This window comes from Balaenoptera borealis, assembly GCF_965194805.1.
Source record: "Balaenoptera borealis genome assembly, chromosome: 16".
NCBI lineage: Eukaryota > Metazoa > Chordata > Mammalia > Artiodactyla > Balaenopteridae > Balaenoptera > Balaenoptera borealis.
In genome coordinates, this window is record NC_138872.1 from 67,784,506 (window position 1) to 67,800,035 (window position 15,530).

The window sequence follows — 15,530 nt, forward strand, 5'->3', positions numbered from 1 at the left end:
AACCCTTAATTATATCTTCTCCTTTAACCTCATAAAAACCATACAAGGTTGGAGTTCTGGCTCTGCTACTTATCAAGTACTAGCACTGAAGCCCTATATCCTAATTGTTTAAATGGAATAGCAATGCTTCTTTCACAGGCTGTTGTGAAGACTAAATGAAAAAGTTGTATACGAATGTACAGTGTCAATGATCTGGCTCCAGGGACTTCCCTGATGGTCCAATGGTTAGGAATCCACCTTTCAATGCAGGGGACGCAGGTTCAACCCCTGGTCAGGGAACTAAGATCCCACATGCCACGGGGCAACTAAGCCTGCACACTCTAGAGCCTGCATGCCCCAACTAGAGAGAATCCCGCTCACTGCAACAAAAGATCCCACATGCCACAACTAAGACCCGACGCACCCAAATAAATAAATTTTTTAAAAAGAAGGTTAAAAATAAATAAATGATCTGGCTCCACACAAATAAATGGTATTTTCATTATGATTATTATTATTTCTTAAATCTCGTTGAGAATCAGACAGCTCTGCCTTGCTCTTAAAGATGAGAAGACCAAGAGTTAAAGTCAAAGAATTAAAAAAAAAAAAGAATTAAAAAAAAAAAAGAAAAGAAAAAGAATTTACTAAGCTGGTGATGAGCTTACAAAGGTTCCTGACAGTAGACGCAACAAAGGCATTTCCTGACCAGTCCTATGCAATCTTCTAAAGCGTGAACTGTTTGTTTGTGGACACACTGTTTGCTACCATCCACACTCAACAACTGGAGGGAAGAAGCAACAGATGTTGGGTGACTGGCCAATTCCTCTAGGAACTGCCACACTCCGTGGCAGAAAACAATGATTTCTAAATAGAGAAAGATCACAATCAAATGAAAGACAAGATATCCCGATGTGCTCCACTGCAAAAATGTTGTTTGTTAAACACAAAAGGTCATTTGAGGAACAGCCAATTAACAGAGCAAACAAGAGTATTTTTGAAGGAAAAAGCTGCAGAGGACAGAATTTTAAATTACTCAGTTTTGAATGATTTCTTTTCCATGACTATATATAAAAGGCTTTTTTTGTGGAAACCATGAGGTCATTGTTTTCCTGAGTCTTCACTATAGGAAACAGCTGTGGGGAACTACACAAACAGAGAACACTGCCCTATTTAGCAGCCCCTCATTGTGACAAGTGTATAGATGGGGACAGGAAAAATCCACCAAACCACACACTAATAACAAAACAAAAGTGGCAGAGTCAAACTAAAAACTTCAAGCCACACAAAGGAAGATGTAAAACAACTAACTCAGGATAAGCATCTGTAACTCAGCACAAGCATCTTTATTACTACATCTGTATCAATTTAAGAGAGATTTCCACATTTTGACCAGATCGGCACATTTCTACATGGCTCGCCAAAAACTTAAAACGATTCACTTTACACAGTGCCTGCCTGACATATGAGAGACATTCAACAAATATAATAACAACAAACAAGTTTTCCTAGGGCTCTTATGTTCAAATACTATGTGACCTCTCTAAAACTGAACTTATCCACTCACCTCCAGAATCGTTTTCCATTCTGTGCTTCCAGTCTTGAAGAACACCATCCCAAGACACCCTGTTTCAAAACCTCGAAGTTATTTTCACCTCCTCATCTTATCCACCCTTCACGTAAAGCTGCCAAACACTGTCAACTCTGCTTCGAATATACATTTTTTATATGTTCAAAAGTCAGAGGAAAGGAGCAGGAGACAAGGACAGGGAAAGAAATAAACTGAATCCAGTCCAATCTATATTATGGGGTGTGTAACTCTCCGTTACAATACTACCCAGGGCTCTGCGTAAACTTGTCCAATGATAAAAATACTCAGGTGAGGCATCTCATTCCATTTTCAGACAACTTGCTCAAACACTTCTGTTCCTGAGGCACGCCACCCCCGTGTCCAGTTTCCCTCCTCCTCCTGCGAGGCTTAAAGCCTAAGCGTGATCACAGTCCTCAGGTGAGGTCTGACCCATGTGTACAAGAGAAGCGGCCCATCATCAGCACAGCTACATTTACAACTGAGGCTGGTCTGCAAGCTGTCCTTCCTTGCTTGTGGCATCTTCAGTTCAGATGGACCAATACATTGTGCACCTCCAACAAAACAATGCTGAATAAGAGACTCACTGCCCTCGAGGGCCTCACAGTGGAGTGGAGGAGACAGACATGAACAGGTTTAGGAAACAGAATCCTTTTGCCTCGGAGAGGAAATTTTTCTACACTTTTGACAGTCATACAACGTGGGGATTATCTGATCCTTGAAAGAATATACGAATAAATCCATCCAATTCTGTAATCTTTTGGGGAAACAGGCAGTTCTTTTAATAACTCTTTCAATTTTCTTCCTCACTTATCAGTCAACCAGGTTTTCTTACTGTAACATTATGATTAGTTTATGGTTTGTTTAAAGTTATGAATTTTATCAGTGACAGGCAGACATTCAGCAAAGATGGTTATCTGTCCCAAACTAATGTAGATATTTAACACTAAAATTCACATAGGATTGGTTTTTGAAACCTGACAAAATGATTTTAAAATTTGTCTGGAGAACTTTAAAAGAACAACAAGATAGCTCATCTCTTACCCAATGTACTGAGTACTTTTCTGCACTGGTTTTAATCATGCCTAATATTGCATAAGAAAAATAAATGTTTCACAGTCGGGGGGGAAAAAAGAATAGCATGAAAAGAACAGGAAACAACAATGCCATGTGGTACCAATAAAAGTACTGATGAAACAGAACACAAAATTCAGAAATAGAACATAAAATTCTAAATATGGAGAAGACTTTTACAAATAGGCAGGGTGATAACAAGGCTGGGGTAACAATACCAGTTAACACTCACTTAGCACTGATGGTATATGCCAGGCCCTTAGCCAAGTTTTTCTCTTCTTTTTAAAACAACCAAATGAGGGAGATACAGTCTTATCCCCATTTTACAAATGAGGAAACTAAGCCCAGAGAATTAAGTGCCCAAGGACCCATAGCTAATAAGTGCTGCAGCTAGGACTGGAACACGGGCTGTCTGGCTCCCCAGGCCAGGTTCTCAACCACTCCACGTACTATACAAGATGGGAAATCTCAAACCTTAGAATAAATCCCCACTTTACACTTGCACTATACTAAACCAAACTCCAAACTATTGGAAAGAGAAATATTTTAGAACATAAAAGAAAAAACTAACAAAAAATAAAAGAGAAAAATTATCCTATATGAAAGCCTAACTTTTCAGCTATACGTAACAAAAAAAATATGGGAAAGGTACAGGTTCAAAAACATTAAAACCTTCTGTAATACATAAAAGTTAACAAAAACTAAAAGAGCAAGAGACTGAGAGAAGTATCTATATCAAATGCATCAAGGCTTAATGAAGGTGTTACCTTACATCTGCACTCTATAAAGAGCTATTATAAAGTTTTTTTAAAAAGAAAAGAACCCTCAAAATCCCAAGAGACACCATGACCAAGTAGGATTTACTTCTGGAATGAAAAGGGGTTCAACATATGAAAATCAATCAATGTAATATGCCACATTAATAGAATGAAAGAAAACTACCACACGATCATCTCAATTAATTCAGAAAAAGCACGTGACAAAATTCATCATTCTTTCATGATAAAGACACTCAACAAACTAGGAAAAGAAGAAAACTTCCTCAATTTGATAAAGGCCATATCTGAAAAGCCCACAGCTAACGTCATACTCAATGGTGAAACACTGAAAGCTTTTCCCCTAAGATGAAGAAACAAGACAAGGATGCCCATTTTCACCACTTCTATTCAACAGAGTATTGGAATTTCTAGCCAGAAGTAGGCAAGAAAGGGGAAGGGTGGGGGGAATAAATTAAGAGTTTGGGATTAGCAAATACAAACTACTATATATAAAATAGATAAACAACAAGGTCCTTCTGTATAGCACAGAGAATTATATTCAGTATCTTTTAATAAACTATAATGGAAAAGAATATATATATGAATATATATAACTGAATCACTTTGCTGTACACCAGAAACTAACACAACATTGTTACTGACTATGCTTTACCTAAAAAAAAAAAAAAAAGGTATCCTAACTGGAAAGGAAGATGTAAAATTATCTCTGTTTGCAGATAATATGATCTTATATGTAGAAAACTCTGAGGACTCACCAAAAAAAAAACCTGTTAGAGCTAATAGATGAATTCAGCAAAGTGCAGGATACAATATCAACACACAAAAACCAGTTCCATTTCTATACACTAGCAATGAACAATCCAAAAAGGAAATTAAGAAAACAGTTCCATGTATAACAACACCAAAAAGAATAAAATACTTAGGAATAATCATTTAACAAAGGAGGTGAAAAACCTGTACATTGAAAACTACAAAACTTAAGTGAAGGAAATTAAAGACAACATAAATATTAAAAAAGATATTCCATGTTCATGGACTGGAAGACGATATTGTTACAATGACAATTCTACCCAAAACAATCTACAGATTTCAGTGCAATTCCTATAAAAATCCCATTTTCTGCAGAAAGAAAAGCCTATTCTGAAATTCATATAGAATCTCCAGGGACTCCAAAGACAAAACAATCTTGAAAAAGAAGAACAAATTTGAAGGACTCAAACTTCTGATTTCAAAACTTACTACACAGCTACAGTAATCAAAACAGTGTGGTGCTGAAACAAGGACAGGCATATAGATCAATGGAATAGAATAAAGAGCCCAGAAATAAACCCTCACATATACAGTCAATTGATTTTTGACAGGGGCACCAAAACCATTCAACAAAGAAAGAACAGTAGTCTTTTCAACAACAGTGCTGAGAAAATTAAATATCCACATGCAAAAGAATGAAGTTGTAACCTTACCTTACACCATATATCAATACAAAAGTTAACTCAAAATGGATTAAAGACCTATATATAAGAACTAAAACTATAAAATTTTTAGTAAAAAACAAAGACGGAAAACTTCATGACATTAAATTTGGCAATGATTTCTTGGATATGTTACCAAAAGCACAGACAGCAGCAGAAGAAAAATAGACAAATCGGACTTCATCACAGTTATCAAGAGAGTGAAACAACAACCCACGGAATGGGAGAAAATACTTGCTAATCATATATCTGATAAAGGATTAATATCCAGAATATATAAAGAACTTCTACAACTCAGCATCAACAACAAAAAAAAAATCCAATTCAAAAATGAGGAAAGTATTTGGATAGACATTTCTCCAAAGAAGATATACAAATAGGCAATAAGCACTTGAAAAGATAGTCCAAGTCATCAGTTAAGTCATTAATGACTAATGATCATTAGTCATTAGAGAAATGCAAATCAAAACCACAATGAGATAACACTTCACACATGCTAGGATGGCTATTATTTGAAAACAAAAATGGAAAATAACAAGTGCTGGCAAGGATGTGGAGAAATTGGAACCCTCATGCATTGCTGGTGGGAATGTACAATGGTGCAGCCACTGTGGAAAAGTTTGACAGTTTCTCAAAAAGTTAAACACAGAATTACTACATGACCCTCAAGAATTAAAAACAGGGACACACATAGATACTTGAATGCCTGTGTTCATAGCATCATTATTCACAATAGCCAAAAAGCAGAAACAACCCAGTTATCCATCAACAGATGAATGGATAAACAAAATGTAGTACATAAGTATAAAGGAATATTATTCCGCCATAAAAAGAAATGAAATTCTGCAACATACTACAACACAGATGAATATTGAAAACATTATTCTAAATGACATAAACCAGACACAAAAGGATTTTGTGTATTGTACTGTGTAATTCTACTTATATGGGATACCTAGAATAGGCAAATTCATAGAGACAGAAAGTAGAACACAAGTTACCAGGGACTAGACGGGAGTGATTGCTTAATGCATACAGAGTTCCTGTTTGGGACGATGAAAAAGTTCTGGAAATGGACAGTGCTTGATGGTTGCACAACAGTGAATGTACTTAATGCCACTGAGCTGTACTTAAAAGTAACTAAAAGGGTAAATTTTATGTTATGTGTATTTTACCACAACAAAAAATTGGAAAAAATGACAATAGACAAGTGAGAAAAGAATGAATATAAACTGACAATAACAAATTTAAATTATAAAAATCCAACTCATTCCAAAAATGGTTTGTGAGCATCCAACATGCACCATTCATTGGGCTGGGTGAAGTTTACGATCAAACTAGCAGCATTGTAATTTCTGTAATAAGAAGTCAAAAAGATGTCCATAAGCTTCTGATGCTCTGAGAACATGTTTGGAAATTTATCCTAAATAAATAACATGACAAAACAAAAAGCTATACACATGATTCATGTTCATTATAATAAAAAAGAGTATGGGGGAAATTGCCCAATAAAAGAGGACTGGATGATTAAATTACCACTTAGCAATATGATACCATATGTATCATTAAACATTAAACAGTATTATGAGTACTATTTAGAAACATGGAAAAATGTTTTATAAGTTGCATGAAAAAAAATTATAATACAAAATGGCCTGGCCAGGATAATAGCAACTATGTTGAATATATATGTATGTAGACAAGTACAAAAATGTAAACTGATGGCACTTCAAGGCAATGTGTTCAGTACAGTGAGAGCATAAATGTTATCATCACACTGCCCTGAGTTCAAGTTGAAGCTCTGCCCCTGCAAATGTGTAAAGAACCAAACTAGATCAAATCAAAATAACAGATTTAGTGCTAGTTTATGTTGCTGGTTTGAAAGATATTTAAAAACTCAGAAGGGGAGTTTAATGACAAATAAAAATCTCTAGCCGAAACTCTAGCCTACACTACTGAATATTTTCCTCCATGAGTTATCATGGGACCTCAAATACAACATGCCTAAAGTGGAATTTAGCACCTCTGAAAAGTTTTAAGCTGCCTCAGTCTCCCAAATGTAACCAGGCTCAAAGAGGCTAAGATATATTCTGTTCTCCCTGAACCCCCCAGCTCTGCCCCTGCCCTCTCTCATCATCACCTCCCCATCCTCAATGTCCCTGGCCTCTGAGTGATCATTCTTTGAAAAATAATAAAAGAAAAAGACAATGATACCACAAGCCTGTCTGAAATTCCTTGGTGGCTGCCCTCACAAGATGCTATTCTCTGACATGGCACAAAGAACAAAGGCAGAGATCTAACCTTGCCCAAAGCATCACCACTGACCTCCTCCCCAATCCATCCACCACCCTACCCTTCTGCTCCAACCCCACCAGACCTTGAAATTTTCTGAATAAGCCAAGTTGTTTGAGGTTCTAAGCCTTTGCACTTGATGGGTTTTCTGCCGTGGAAAGGCCTTTCCCACCTCTCCCTTTATCCACCTAGAGGATTCCGACCAAATCCTTCCAGACACAGCCAAGGTATCATCTCTCCAGTCCCCCCCAACCCTCCCTTCCCTCCCTTGGGTCTACTCGGCACTTCTATACATACCTCTGTCACAGCACTCATCCTACCCTTCTGCAATTGTTTCTTAACCCCTGACTTCCCTTCTAGACCCTGCATTCCTTAAGGGCACGGACCATCTCACTCATCCTGGCACAGTTCAGTGCCTCCCAACACAGGACCAGCACAAAAATGCGCTCGATAAATCTGTAGACTTAATGAATCATGACTACAATATATCAACCTGAATTTGATTCTTAATGGGTATATAGCATTCTTTTTAAATTTATTTATCTATTTATTTATTTTATTTTTGGTTGCGTTGGGTCTTCGTTGCTGTGAGCGGGCCTTCTCTAGTTGCAGTGAGGGGGCCACTCTTTGTTGCGGTGCACGGGCTTCTCATTGCAGTGGCTTCTCTTGTTGCGGAGCACGGGCTCTAGGCGCACGGGCTTCAGTAGTTGTGGCTCGCGGGCTCTAGAGCGCAGGCTCAGTAGCTCCACAGCATGTGGGATCTTCCCAGACCAGGGCTCGAACCCATGTCCCCTGCATTGGCAGGCAGATTCTTAACCACTGCACCACCAGGGAAGCCCCTCTTACTGGGTATAAACTGATGTTTCTGCAGCTCTACACTGTACTCAGGGCTAAGAGCAGAAAGTCAACCTAAATGAGCCAGGTTTCCTGACTCTGCTTTCCTGGTTTTCCGCCTATCTCTCTGCCCCTTTAAAAAGTCCAACAAGTCCCTCCCTCCTCCTATCCTCTTATTTTTAGTTTCCCCCAAGGGCTTGGCCTTGGGCTTCTGACTACACACTCAATGCTCCTGGCTTCAATTATCACCTCTATGCAGCTGAATCCAAGTCTACACAGCTAGTTCTAAATCGCACCAGATTTCCAACTATTAAGACTCTCCTTAGATATCCTATGACCCCCAACCCCACATGTTCAAATTATATTCATGATCTTCTCTGCCCTTAGTGCCCTTTTTGGACTGCTCCACCTCTGTCAGATATCCCCTTATTTTCTCCATCACCCAGGTCTGAAACCTCGGTGTTTCCTTTACCTCTCCATCTCTTGGAGTCTCTTTAATGATGTCACAATGTCCTCCAAAATGTCTCTTGGATTCACCCTTTCCTCCCCATTTTCCTCATGTCACACCTGTGATTGCCCTTTCCACGCACTTACTTTCTCCTCCATCTGATTCATTTTTGCTCACCATCAGAACCATTTTTCTAAAACATCTTTTTTCATCAAATCAGAGTCTGCACAGCTCAAGAAGCCTCAATTGAATCACTACTGATTGCAGCCTCAAGGCTAAATTGTTGTGACAGACTTTCAAGGGCACCCATAATCTGTCCCCTCTCATCTCCTCAGCCATCTACATTTATTTGCCCTTCTCTCCAAATCAGTGGTTCTCAACCAGGGGCAATTTTGCCCCCCAGGGGACATGTGGCAACTTCTGGAGACAGTTTTGATTATCATGACTGGGGTGGGTGCAGGGGAGTACTACCAGCACCTAGTGGGCAGAGGACGGGGACCCTGCTCAATATCCTAATACACCAGGACAGCCCCCCCACAGCAAAGATGCATCTAGCCAATAATGCCAGGTATGTCAACAGTGCCAAGGCTGAAAAAAACTTCTGCAAATCAATTCCACACAGCAGACAGCCCAGTGGCCTCTCTGACCCTAGACAATGTGCCATGGCTGTGCCTTTGCTCAGAATATTTCCCCAACAATATGGAATGGCATCTCTCTTTCCCGTAACTATCCAAGCCTTAGTTATCTTCAAATCCCATTCCAAGCAATATGTCACAGTTTTAAATACCACCTATAGACCAAGGAGTCCCATATCTTTATCTCTAGCCAGTCCCAATCTTCTGAACTCCAGATTCCCTTATCCAGCTGCCAACCAGATAACTCCTGAGTGTCCTATTTAATACATGTGAAACTGAACTCCCCATCCCCCAGAACTGCTGCTCCTCAAGTAAGTGCACAGCACCAGTAATCGCTCTCTTGCTCAAAACAAACACCAGGGCGTTATTCTGGCTGCTCCCCTCTGCCTCAGTGCCTTCCCCAGAATCAATCCTTTAGCCAGTCCTGTCGAGTCTACCTCCAGATATATATCAAATCTATCCGCTTCTCCATACCATCCACCACCTTCGCAAAACCTCCGAACTGGCCTCCCTGCTTCCAGTCTATAGTCACTATTCAGACTCAGAATGGTCACTTCACATTTCAAGGAGATCATGCCAGAACTCTGCTTAAAACCTGCAACAGCTCCCCACTGCTCTCAGAATCAAATCTAAACCCCTAATCTTGGTCTACAAGGGGGTCCTACAGGACCCGCCTCTGCCTACCTGACCTCCTTTTCCAGCCTCATCTATCCCACGCCCCTCCTAGCTCTCTAAGCCATGAAAAAGGCCTGTCAGACTTTCAAATGGACCCCCAGCCCTGCCCCCTGCAGAGCCTTTTGAATACATTTTATCACTCCTGCCTGGCCACACCCATCATTCTCTCTCATACACCTTATCTTTTCCTTCTTAGCTCTAATAATTTTAAATTTCACATTTACCAGTGTGTGTTTGTTAACATCTGCCTCCCCTGTAACAATAAAAGTTCCTAGAAGGAATGGATCACGGGACCTGGCACCATTTTTTTACATTACCATACCGTTTGGTTTACCCCCATATACCCAATGACTAGCACAGCACGTGGCATGGAGTTAGGAGCTCCATAAATTCATAAATTTGTGGAAGCTTAACTGCCAACAATGAATGAATGAATCTTCTACTTACACTTCAGCTCACAACGATTTCACCCTTCTCTGAACTCCCACTGAACTTTCCCAGTCAATACAATTTTTTAAAAATTTCCCTATAAAACTGGTAAGTTCTCTGAGGGCAAGAACTTTGTCCTATAATCGTCATACTTAATCCTCTATTCCCAACCCCCTCCCCTAAACTAGTCCCTTTATACACAATAATTGCTCAGTAAATGTGGTTTAAGTCAGCAAACATGAGAGTCCATAATTGTCCTGGGTATTTTTATTCCCCAACTAGTCCTCTTCAATGCTTTTCTTGCACTTTCTCATGAGTCCCCTTTACCACCTGATAAGAAGCTGCACACATCAGGTGGACATGTCTGGAAAGAGAGACATACACGTTTAAGAAGAGTGGAGAATAGGCATACCTAGAGGAACAAAACTGACCTACGTGAAAGAAAATAAGTTTGAAAACTGAAGACTAGGGCAGTCACTTGAAAGAGGAAGCACATGTCAGCGGCGAGGCCCTAGCACGCAGCACGGACGGGTCAGAGTCTTGTCCTAACACAGGCTTTTGCTGGGCAGTCTGGTGAGGTGCATCAACAGTGTAAGTGCACGTTCCCTCTGACTCAGCAACGCCACAGCTAAGACCCACTCCTTAGAAAAGGAGACTTGATATATGTTGAAGGATTGGCTATAATGGTTAAAAATTTTATACAACCAAAACACCCATCAGTGGGCTTCTACACAACTGTTTAAAAGAATGAGGTGGACTTGGATGTATTAACAAAAAACAATGAAAGCTATGGCTACCCGTGATATATTCTCAAGTCCAGTATAAGGGCATAAGGGAAAGCAAGTTACAGAACTCTATGGAGAGTATAAGCCCATCAATGTAAAAGATGTGTTTACGTATGCATTTAAATGGTCTGAAAGAATAATTTTTTAAGGAAGTCTTCCAAAAGTGCCTAAGTCTCAGGAGCAACAGCACATATATAAAGCTAGCTGCAGCTGACCTTATTTTCACTACGATTTAGCACCGCAAACTTAGAGGAAAAAAATGCTACATGTTTCAGCACATCCACCCTCGCTGTTTATGCTTTATGTTGAGACCTGTCGCTTCAGTGGTTGTGCTGATAAGACAACCTCAGAACCAGGGCTCAGTGTGTGCATCGGCATCTCGGGGGATGGTCAGAACGCTGGTTCTGCTCCCTCAGCCTCTAGCCAGCAGGTGAACCTCAGTTTCCTCATCCAGAAAGGCTGAGGACCACTCACATCTCACCCAAGTCTCCTTCCAAGTCTAAAATTTGATGATTCTCTCACCGCCCTTCTCCTTCAAAGATGTGGAACTTCACTAGAGCAGAAGTGACAGCATTTGACAGACAAGAGAACAGACCAGGAGGAGACATACTTTCTATCTAATACCATCACAAACCTGAATGTGACCGACACAATTTCATTTTTTTTTTCCTATTCTTCAAATTAATTTGAGGGACACCCTAAAATCAGATCACTTCTTGGGAACCACTGTGAAATGTCAACGTACTAATCAGCTTCATACAAACGAGGAAAACTTTTATCATAGGTCTGCAGCATACAATCAGAGCTCCCCAGCATGAGTCCATGACAAAGTCAGGTGTGAAACTGAGCCAGTGGAAGCCCCTGACTGCTAGCTTGTCTGCCACTACTCATTTACACACATATACTCCCTTTGTAACCCAAGAACTCTCACTAATAAATAAGCACCACCAGGCACCAAAGTTCAAGGAAAAAAATGTGGGAGAGAAAATTTGATTCATCAATTACTTTTTGTTTTCCTGCAAATTTGAAAGGAGTCCCCACATTTCTTTTATCAGTAGATCACTCTGTTCTAGTTGTTCTTTGGAAGCACAGTTTGAAAACTGCTGCTATAAAACCTATCTTTGTTACTTGAAAGATGACCTTCCTTCTTTCACTTACTCCAAAAGGGCACTGAGTACCAGAAATCCGAAAGCATCTGTACGAACCTGGAGCACCCAAGCTAGCATCCTATTAAAGTTAGGACAATAAGCTTATTTCCTCTGAAAACAGCATACTGAGCATTCAGGTTTCAAAATGATTTACTTACTGTCATAGTTTTACTAAGACAGTGATCCAAGGATCCTGCCAGTAAAGTCCAACCTTTACTCTAGTGCTGCAGCAAACCCAGAGAAGAAAAAGTAACAAGATAACCATTAAAGGCTGGGAAAGTAAGGAAAACTTGCACTAAGGATGTTCAAAACATTCCTCCAACAGTTTCTTAACCTCAGCACTACTGACATTTGGGGCTGGATAATCCTTTTTGAGGGATACTGTCCTGCATGTCGTATGACACTTAGCCCCAAACCTGGAGTCTCCCCACTAGTCGCCAGTAGCACCCCACCCCAGGTGTGACACCCAAGTATGTGTCTCCAGACATCACCAAATGTCCCCAGAAGTGAGGGAGTAGGCGAGGCAAAAGTGCCCTGGTTGACAACTACTCTAACAGCAGGAGAAAAATGACTGCACAAAAAGAGAAAAAGATATAAGCGGCAGCTAGAGACGTTTCTTAAAGCTTACCAAGATTGGACCAGTCAACTTCTTTCATTCTGGAAAATGAAAATCCAACCATAACAACCATCTAGCTCATCCAAAACCAAAAATCCATTTACCTGGCAAGCTCCTAAAGCTGAAACCAATGTGGTTAGAATCCTAATTGAAAATCTTACAAACAAAATTGTTAGTAACTTAAAGAAGTTTTAGGACGCTAAAAGTACATGCAAAGACATACTAAGTGCTTTTCGAGACCTCAAGGCAAATCATCTCAAGATGGCAAATTGGTTTTATCTCCTCTGCCAACTGGTAGTGGCTGCCCGGAGCCCAGAATTCCACAGGATTCTGAGGCTGAATGTGAGCTCGAGAGAAGAGTATCTGCCTCAAATATCAATGTGTGCCACCAACAGGTGAGGGGGGCGTGGTGACTGGCGTGCCAGCAACCTCTTGCTTGGTGCTTCAACTTCCTTTGTGCTTCACAGGCAGGTGCAGTGTCTTCCCCACGTGAGAGTGCCTGGCACATGGTAGGCGAAGCACTTTGGTGGGCTGCCTACAAGGCAATCCCCTCCTTTACTCATCTTTTCCATGAAGGCAGGAAAACCCAAATACCACACCTTTCTGCCTCCATGGCAGCCGAGGTGGTCAAAGGACATGATTATAGTTAATGAGATGTCAGCGGAAGCCTGTTGAGGGGGCTTCTGGAAGAATTTTTATTTCCCTAATGACTTCCTGCCTTGACTGGGTAGAAAACCCTGAGGTGACAAACATTAAGGACAAAAGGCCACTGACAGCTAAGGATAACAGAATGGAAACACAGAAATGGTCTGGGTCCTAGTTGGGCCCATAAAGCCACTGCACCACCCTAGAACCACCTACCTCCAGACTTCTTACAGGTGAGCTAATTCAACATCTTTATTGCTTAAGGCACCATCATTAGGGCTTCTTCTTTCTGGTGCTGAACGCATTCCTAACTGACTGAATAAACCTTCAACAGAGGGAGGTGAATGAATGAATGCAAAGTGAAATCTACTAACGGTTCAGAAGATTACATTTTTTAAAAACAAGGCCTCAGGGTAGGGGTGGTGGTGTGATGAACTGGGAGATTGGGACTGACATATATACACTAATATGTATGAAATGGATAACTAATAAGAACCTGCTGTATAAAAAAATAAATAAAATAAAATTCAGAAAAAAAAAACAAGGCCTCTAAGAATCTGTTCAACTTTGCCAAAGCATGCTTTTCTAGAATTATTGACCCAATTCTGTTACAGCTTTTTTAATGGATAAAAATCTCTTAAAAAGCAATGGAAATGTTCACATACAAAAATGCTGTAGAAATTGATTTTCACATTTTGGAAAAGAATGGAAAACCAAACTTAAAACACTAGGCTGTGACCTTGAAAAGTCTGCAACTGCTGTGGCTACTTGCAGGCACGTATAGGCAAAAAGAAAAAGACCGATAGTAGCTGGTTGGCTGCCATTCCCTCCTACTTTCTTATTTTGAGATCTCTGACATGAATCTCTTTTTTTCCAGTCCCTATCCCAGTCAAGTATTTCCATTCAAATTTCCAAGATCAAACAACAACCATTTTTTTCTTTTTGAGAAAAACAGGGTAGAAGATAAATAAATATAAATAACATGTAAGTAAAATGTATTAAAAGGGGAGGAGTAGACCTTGGCAGTGTTGTTCCTCAGCAAGACAGTAGGTCCTCAACCAAGCTGATTCCCGCAGATAGCTGACCAATTTATATTTTAATCAAATCATTTACTCATACTTAAATAAATGTATGTTAGAAAGAAACTTCATAGCACCAATGGAATGCCAGTACCATTTGCCATAAATAGAAGACAGGGCTTCCCTGGTGGCACAGTGGTTAAGAATCTGCCTGCCAATGCAAAGGGTTCAAGCCCTGGTCCGGGAAGATCCCACATGCTGCGGGGCAACTAAGCCCATGCGCCACAACTACTGAGCCTGCGCTCTAGAACCCGCGAGCCATAACTACTGAGCCTGCGTGCCACAACTACTGAAGCCCATGCAACTAGAGCCTGTGCTCCACAACAAGAGAAGCCCACGCACCGCAACGAAGAGCAGCCCCCGCTCGCCGCAACTAGAGAAAGCCCGCACACAGCAACGAAGACCCAACGCAGCCAAAAATAAGTAAATAAATTTATTTTAAAAAAGAAGACAAATGTAAAGACAAATCCAATGAAGACATAACCTTATTAAATTCTAGCTACTGTTGCCTATTCAGATCTCTAAACTTGAAGCTTATTCTCTATTAAAAAAAAAAAAAAAGGTGGGGGAGTGAGCAAGAGGTGTTAAAGACAAGCTAACCACCAAGCTGAGACTTTCTCTTGGGCATGATCAGGACAGAGAGAGAACAGAAAAGGAATTAACTTTCTTATTGTGTGACTTCATTCTATTTAGTTCTATTTATATCCATTTCCCACCCAGAAGTATCCCTTATACAATCCCAAATCATCTTCCCCTTTTGCTTAGAGTAAGAGCTCATTTCCTTAGTACTACAGCCTAAATGATCCTACACCACCTGGCCCCAGCCCACCACTCACACTCCGCTCTCAGCTCTCACGTACTCACAACAAGGACCCAAGGCCACAGCTAGCCCACTGACTGTTTCTGTACGGCCTGTGAGCTAAGAACGATTTGGAGAGATGAATACTTGTAATCAGTTTGACAACAGGGAACATTAATTTTGAACTCCAATTAAGTTAAACGTTGTACTCTCCAAAAAAAGAGTCCCATGCTTCTCATTAGTAGACCTGTATTAC

At 40.4% G+C, this 15,530-nt stretch overlaps 1 protein-coding gene across 3 annotated transcripts in view; it reads right to left on the minus strand.

Annotated features, from left to right (window-relative positions):
- Positions 1 to 15,530, minus strand: part of USP31 (ubiquitin specific peptidase 31) — a 98,482-nt gene that overhangs the window by 67,954 nt on the left and 14,998 nt on the right. The gene's annotated exons all lie outside the window — the stretch shown is intronic.